Genomic DNA, 8,199 nt, shown 5'->3' with positions numbered 1-8,199 from the left:
GATCAAACCACGGCCCTTCCTTGGCTAGCACTTGCAAGGCAGGCATCTTACCTCTAGCGCCACCTCGCCGGCCCCTTTTTGTAACTTTCTTAAATAACTTTTTAAATTCTACTCATTACAGTTGAAAAATTTATTTTGTATGGTTTCCATCAATGTACGGTAAGTTAAGAGACATTTGCTGTCTATTCAGAAATATGTTTCATGTTATGTTGAGACTACAGTGTAAACTACTCTTTTTTTGGGGGGGCATACCTGGCAGCACTCAGAGGTTACTCCTGAGCAGAACATTCCTACAGGCTCAGGTGACCATATGGGTGGTCGGGAATCGAACCCAAGTCCATCCTAGGTCTGCCACATGTAAGGCAAATGCCTTACTGCTGTGCTTTCTATCCAGCCCCCTGTATTAGTTACCTGTTATATAAAATTCCTTCGATTTTTCAGGTGTTTTACCTTGCTGATTTCCTGTTTATATGTTCTACTAGTTAATAAAAGTAGGCTATTGAAATTGCCAGTTTTTATATTTTAGTTACCTACTGATTATTTCAATTCTGAAAGCTTTTTGAATTGTGTATTTAGATACTTAAATCTGTTTAAATTTTCATTAAAAAAAACATGGCTTAAAATAAATTGTTTTGTTGTAAAAAAATGCTTTTGGTATTGTTTAGTATATGTTGACATTATCCCACTTATCTAAGAATTCCATATAAGTGGTCAATGCTTATTAACATTGCTAAGAATTGTTTAAAACTAGAGGGGAAACGTGCTTCATGGAGATTTTTAATTTATGCATTTTTATAGTTTTAAACAAAAATAATAAAGCTTGAATCCTTATAGTAGTGTAGGTAACTTTACATGAATAAGAATTATTCATAACTATGTGGGCATATAATGTGGGGTTCAACCCACGTCAACCGTGTGCAAGGCAACTGCCCTACCAGTTGTGCTATGGCTCCAGCACCTGCTGACTCATGTGTAACACCAATATACAGGATCCAGAGCCAAATACCATGTCTGCCAGCCAGACCCATAGACTTATTTAACTCTACAAAGAGAGGCAAAACTAGATGCAAAAATTCATGGCTCTAGTACTATCGAAACTGATTGCACTAGAGCCCTCAGCAGTAGGTTGAAACAAGATCTTTTTCTTTCAATTTCCTCCAACCCTCCCTCCATCCTCTTTTCTGCTTCTCTTTTTATAACAGAAAAAGTGAAGAAATAGAACATTTAGGTCTTTTAATTGCAAATACAGATATTTCTTTAAATAGCTCCTCTATCTCTCAAGGTATTTCACCCCTTTTTCTCCCATCTTCTCACCCAGATCACACACATTTATACACAAGCATGCATCTTAGCATGCATGTTTCAATTGTTCCTTTGTACCCATGCTTAGTTGAAAGCTAATGAGGTTTAAATTTCAGGACCCTTGGCTAACACATCAAGACTTCAGAAGTGTCCTTAGTTCCAATTAGACGTAAAGGAAAATATAATTCTTTCTTCTTCTATGCCTATGTGTGATTCCTTGTAATATTTTTATGCAAAATGCAAAAGGTACATCCATTCCATTTTCTGAAAGTGGAATGAGCTGTCTTAGTTTTAGACCATATTTTTTTGTTTTTTTTTTTCAATACGGAAACATTTTAGTTTGATGTAGTCCTGTTCTTTGGATCTTTGGATTCTTATTAAAAATTTACACTAGGGCCCGGAGAGATAGCACAGCGGCGTTTGCCTTGCAAGCAGCTGATCCAGGACCAAAGGTGGTTGGTTCGAATCCCGGTGTCCCATATGGTCCCCCGTGCCTGCCAGGAGCTATTTCTGAACAGACAGCCAGGAGTAACCCCTGAGCACCGCCGGGTGTACCCAAAAAAATTAAAAAAAAGAAATTTACACTAGACATTAAATGAAAAAAAATAAATAGGATTTAGATTTATTTAAAATATTGATTACATTTAAGAAATTTATATTTACTTTACCATGAATACATTCATAAGTAAGCAAATAATGAAAATCATTTTTTTCCAATTTCTAGAGATTTAAATTTTATTTTCACACAAGTCATGCTTATTATCCTAGAATGAGCATTCACCAAACTCATATCTATCCCTAGGACAGAAAAATATTAATTCTAAAGGACTTATGCACACCACAATTTAATGCAGGATTCATTACAATTGCTAAGAGTTGGAATGAACAAAATGTTTAAAAACAGATAATTAGGGGCTGGCGTGGTGGCGCTAGAGGTAAGGTGTCTGCCTTACAAGCGCTAGCCTAGTACGAACCGTGGTTCGATCCCTTGGCGTCTCATATGGTCCCCCCAAGCCAGGAGCGATTTCTGAGCGCATAGCCAGGAGTAACCCCTGAGCATCAAACAGGTGTGGCCCAAAAAAACAAAACAAAACAAAACAAACAAAAAACAGAAAACAAAACAGATAATTAGATCCAAAAAAGTGTGGTACATATATAAATAGCTATAAGAAATAATGCAAACATGCAATTCACTGAAAAATAAATGGAAATGAAAGATATTATGTTATATAAAGTAAGCCAAAAGAAAGAAACCAAGTGGAGTAATAGAAAGATAGATGTAAAATAAAAGGAGAGAGAAGCCAAGGGGACTCAGGTGCAATGCTGGAGTGAAGGACAGACCTAAATATCCAAGTTATAGAGTCAGCATCAATGAAATCATGAGACCCAAAATTTAACAACGAAACTTAAAAATACCTACAATGATAGCAAATGGGGCTAAGGTGGAGTGGGGGGGATGAGATGGGCTCTGAGAACATTGGTGGAGGGAGATTGACACTGTGGTGAGTGACAGTGGTGCTGAAAATTTTGTGTCTAAAACTTAACAGAATAAGTAAATCACAATGCTTTAAGTTAAAATAAATAAAGAATCCAAAGGAAAGTTTTCCATGACAAGTTAAGTGAAAGATTTTGTTTATGTGAATGGTTGGATATATTGGTAAGTCACTGGCCTGCAGTATCTTTTGATTGTCTATTATGATAATACTTCTGTAACTTTCTGAAAGATAAATGTCTTTTCCTCATCTACCTCGCCATAGACACAAAAGTTTTGGCCACCTTGGGAAATTTGGTCTCTGTCTTCTAGATTCCAAATAAGCTGGAAAAGTTCTAAGATTAATACATGCCAACTCCAGCTTTGCAGACAAGAGAACATCCTGAACATGTTAGAGATTCACTTGCCAGGCCCTGTGTGCTTCATTGAGAACATTGATGAGCTACTCAAAGTTAATCAGGAAGCTTTAAAGATACAGACAACCATTCCACAGCCTGCTGTGGTGGTAGCAATTGTAGGTCTCTATTGCACAGGCAATTTCTACCTATAAACAAGCTGAATGTAAAGAAAAGCTTGCCATTTGTAGCCACAGAAGAATTTTGGCGAGCTAATCAGAGACACAGAGACAGTATAGAAATATTGACAGGAAGCCAGTTGAAAGACAGTGAACTCATGTCCTCAAAGCAATAAACTTATTTAAATCATAAGAAAGATTTTGAGAGGAAAAGAACATGGAAAAAAACAGATGATTAAAGTAGATCAGTGTACACCAGAAAGAATAATAAAATCTCCCGTGAGCTCATTCCCTGAAGCACACTCCATCTCACCATCTTGTCTAAACAATATCAGGGCTAAATAAGGCTAAGCCGTTGAAGTAAGGTGGACTAAGAATAAACTGTTCTTATCTTTAAGATTTAGGACAACAACAGTAGTCCTTGTCTATTATCTTTGGGTGGTTTTCAACAACAGAAAAACTTTGCTGAATTTCTTCTGTCAACCTGTTAAATCTGGAATCCAGGATCCACGACTCAAAAGACCACTAGGAAAACAGCTCAGCAATGTAAATGCAAAGGAGTTTATTCCAGCATGCTGAAGTACAACATCTCCTAAAAAATGAAGCCCCCAAGAATGGCTCACAGGCCTAATCTAAAGGGTACCTTGGGCTCACTCAGTCCATGGGATTCCCACCTCTGGGTATTGATCTTTTAAAAGTACTGGTCCTTAGTTCAAGGTTGCATCAGTCAAATGGCTAGGACTTGTGTAGTTCAAATGTAGCATCAGATAGATGGCTGGGTGGGCTGCGTGCCCCCAGATCCAGGTTGCGGTGTCATCTATATGTCGCTGCAGACCCAGAGTGAGGTTGTCATCTGGCCATTTGTCAGCTGCTGTTCAGCCTTATATGGATGTTTTTCCTGGCATTTACTCTAGGGTCTGGTCCCAAAAACTGGCTGTTCTTCTGGGCCTAATCTTTGTACCTTAAAACTAGAGCCTGTTCTTTCAAGCAAAGACTAATTGGCCTAGGGATCACAACTAGTTTTATGGTCACAAAAGCTACATGAAATGCGGCCCTGGGGGCCATGTGGTTCTGGGGATGAAACTGTGATCTTGAGTTTACAAGGTATATGTTCTAGTTTTTTGCAGTACCTACCCAGGGCCATTTTGTGTCTTTATAAACAATAAAGAGTTAGTAGGAGAAGAGGCCAGAATAAACTACTCATATTGATTTGTGTTATGCTATGTTAAAGATGATCTGATGATCATAACAGCTGAGACAAACTTTATGAAAAATTCTTTTTGGGGGAAAAATTCAGCTCTTAATATTTGTATTATTTCATGTTGGAAAACTTTTAATTGAACATAAATTGACTTAACGCTAAAAAAAATAATAGAGCCTGTCATGGCTGTATTATGGCTCACAACAAAGCCAGTTTTATAGCAGTTAACTTCCTTAAGCAAGCAGAGTAGAGAAGCCAAAGCAATGTTATCTCTTAGCAAAGGCACACCATATTCTAACATCAACATTTAGGTTACAGTTAGTTCTTAATCTTAGATCCCAATAAACCCACACAACCAGCACTGAGTATGGTAATTCTTTTTTTTTTCTGGGTTAATTTTATTTTATTTTTATTTTTTATTTTTATTTAAACACCTTGATTACATACATGATTGTGTTTGGGTTTCAGTCATGTAAAGAACACCACCCATCACCAGTGCAACATTCCCATCACCAATGTCCCAAGTCTCCCTCCTCCCCACTGAGTATGGTAATTCAAAGAGAAAAATAGAAATTCAGGTAAATACTGGAAACTATTGTTTAATACATAGTTCTATCCTCATGATTCTTTTCAACATGATATGAGAGTCAGATTTTATTTCCATTTTGCTTTATTTTCTTGTTATATCTCTCACTTAAGTTTTAGGGCTGAATTGTTGTTCTATGATTCTGTACAAAATATTTGATTATACAGCTTCATGTCCATCTCTATAAGTCTTACTGCACCTGCTGGCAAATTTCTAATAGTTTTCAATAGACTGATTGTCTTTCTTTTATTCTTCCAACACTTCCCCTATTCCTTTAACACCACCCCATTTTTCACTAACTCTAAAAGTTATCTTTATTGGTATTTGTTAATACATTTGCTATAGTTTTTATATCCAACTTCTGCAAAAAATGACAGTATTTCACTGCTTTCACTTTTAATTTCTCAGCATTGTGACCCATACTATCACAAAAGATAAGCTTTAATGTTTTATGATAGCTAAGTAGTATTTCATTGAGTATATGTACCACAAATTCTTATTCAGTTATCCATTGAGAGACATAACATTGGTTTTTATGCTATGACTATTTAAAACAATGCTACTATGACTGTAGCAAGTATATATTATTTTGAATTGGTGTCATAATCATTTGGATAAATACTACAAAGTTTAAATGCTGGATAATATAAAATTTCTGATTTAAGTTAGCTAAGAAAATTTCATATTATTTTCAGTAGAGATTGCACCAATTTACATTCCCACCAACCACATATACAAATTCCTTGCGCCATCACAACTGTGTTTAAGTCTTTTAGATATAGATAATTCTCTCCTATATAAAGTAATAACACTTAGCATTTTCCAAATATGTTTAATTAAAACTGCATTGTTTTCATTTTCCTATTGGGCATTTGCTATGTAATTAACAGATATATTCAAAACCCTTTTGGGGATCGGGTTATTTGGTACTATTATTGATGAATTCTGATAATTTTGTATGTGTAGGCTGAAACCCCATTTCTAGTTTATGATATGCAAATATATTCTTATTATATAAATGTGTATTTTTTATGCACACAACAAATGAAACTATTCTTAGAGTAGATTTCAGGAAGTAAAATTACTAGGTCATGTGGACTTTTATCATTAATTTTTATGAGTCCCATGCTATTTCATAGGAACTGAATCAGATGATCATCCCACCATTTTAACCAATTTTAAGTGTACAGTTCTATAACATGAAGTAAATTAGATTTTTTTAGGAGAGTGAGTCTAGGCCACACTTGGCAGTGCTAAGGGGTTATTCCTGGCTCTGATATCATGAATAACTTCTAGTGGGGTACAAGGGACCATATGGAAAACCTGTGATTGAACCAAGGTCAGCTGCAAGCAAGGCAAGCTCCCTAACTGTTGTACTATTGCTCTGGCACAGTAAATTCAAATTGTGTATAATCTTCACATCACTCATTTTTGTTTTTCATCTTTTAAAGAAACAAATACTTTGTTCCCTTTAAAAAGAATACTCTGTTCCCAGACTGCTTGGTAAATAAAATTCTGTAGCCTGTCTCTATGAATCTTCCTTCTCTGAAATCTGTGATTAATTTATTTGAGTTATCTTGTCTTCAAGGTACATCCATGCTGTGGTATAGGTAAAAGTACATGTAGTACTTCATTTTTTTTTTTTTTTTTTGGTTTTTGGGCCACACCCGGTAATGCTCAGGGGTTACTCCTGGCTATGTGCTCAGAAGTTGCTCCTGGCTTGGGGACCATATGGGACACTGGGGGATCGAACCGCGGTCCGTCCAAGGCTAGCGCAGGCAAGGCAGGCACCTTACCTTTAGCGCCACCGCCCGGCCCCGTAGTACTTCATTTTAAAGTTGGAATGCATACTGTTTTTCATCCATTATCCATAGATGGATATTTATGACTTTTCAACTCTTAAGCTATTATGAATATTGCTGGTAAGACCATTGGCTTAGAAATATCTATTTATAAAAAAAAAAGAAATATCTATTTATGTTCCTGTTTTCATGTTTCTGGGAGAATGACTCAGAAATTGAACAGCTAGATCTTATGGTAATTCTATTTACTTTTTTTGGGTCACACCCAGCAATGCTCAGGGGTTATTCCTTGCTCAGAAATTGCTCCTGGCAGGCTCAGTGGATCATATGGGATGCCAGATTCGAATCACCATCCTTCTGCATTCAAGGCAAACACTTACCTCCATGCTATCTCTCCAGACCTAAGGAAGTGGAGATGCCGGGGATTGAACCCGGGGCCTCATACATGCAAAGCATGTGCTCTACCACTGAGCTACATCCCCTGGCCGCTCTATTTACTTTTTAATTAATTATTTTATTTAGACACCATGGATACAACATTTTTCATCATATAGTTGGGTTTTTTTTCACAGTTACAAAGTTATTTATAGCTGAGTTTCAATCATGAAATACAAAATAACCTTCATTAGTGCACATTTCCTACCATACCACAAATGTCCCTAGTTTCCCTCTTGCTCTTCACCCTGCCTGCCTATGAGGGATTGAATTTTCTTCTCTCTCATATTTCTTTTAACTCTCCCCATTGATTTGCAATATTATTACTGAGATATATCATGCCTATCACTTTATCTCCTTGTAGCACCCAATTCTTGTCCAGAATGATCATTTCCAACTATCAATGTCATAGTGGTCTCTTCTCTGCCCTAGCTACACACTCCTGCTATTGGTGGCAAACTTTGTATCATAAACTGGTCCTATTGGCCTGAAAAGTTAGTTAATACATTTTCTATTCTATTAACTTTATGAAGATATATTTTATAGGCCAGCATGTAGTCTATCTTGGGTTATATTTGTTGTACACTGGAGAAGAATATACATTCAGATTTTGGGGGTGAAAGTCCTATATATATATTTATATTTGTATATTTATATATTTATACATATAAATTAGCCAGGCTTAAACTCAGCAAAGACATACTGACTTTGAAGGACGAAATGGAAGAGAGGCACTTTATATAAATAAATATAAATATATTATATAACATATATATAATTGTATTATATACAATACAACATATTATATGTATTTTATTTATATATAATATATTAGTATAGTATATACTATATAAAATATATGCTATT

At 35.9% G+C, this 8,199-nt stretch overlaps 1 non-coding gene across 1 annotated transcript; it reads right to left on the bottom strand.

Annotated features, from left to right (window-relative positions):
• Nucleotides 1-7,307: 7,307 nt before the first annotated feature.
• Nucleotides 7,308-7,379, bottom strand: TRNAA-UGC (transfer RNA alanine (anticodon UGC)). Its single transcript has one exon. It is a non-coding gene; the product is annotated as a tRNA-Ala (tRNA).
• Nucleotides 7,380-8,199: the final 820 nt, after the last annotated feature.

The sequence above is a fragment of the Suncus etruscus genome, chromosome 4, assembly GCF_024139225.1.
Source record: "Suncus etruscus isolate mSunEtr1 chromosome 4, mSunEtr1.pri.cur, whole genome shotgun sequence".
NCBI classification, from domain to species: Eukaryota; Metazoa; Chordata; class Mammalia; order Eulipotyphla; family Soricidae; genus Suncus; species Suncus etruscus.
The sequence above is the reverse complement of the archived record's forward strand: the minus strand, read 5'-3'. Positions and strand labels throughout refer to the sequence as shown.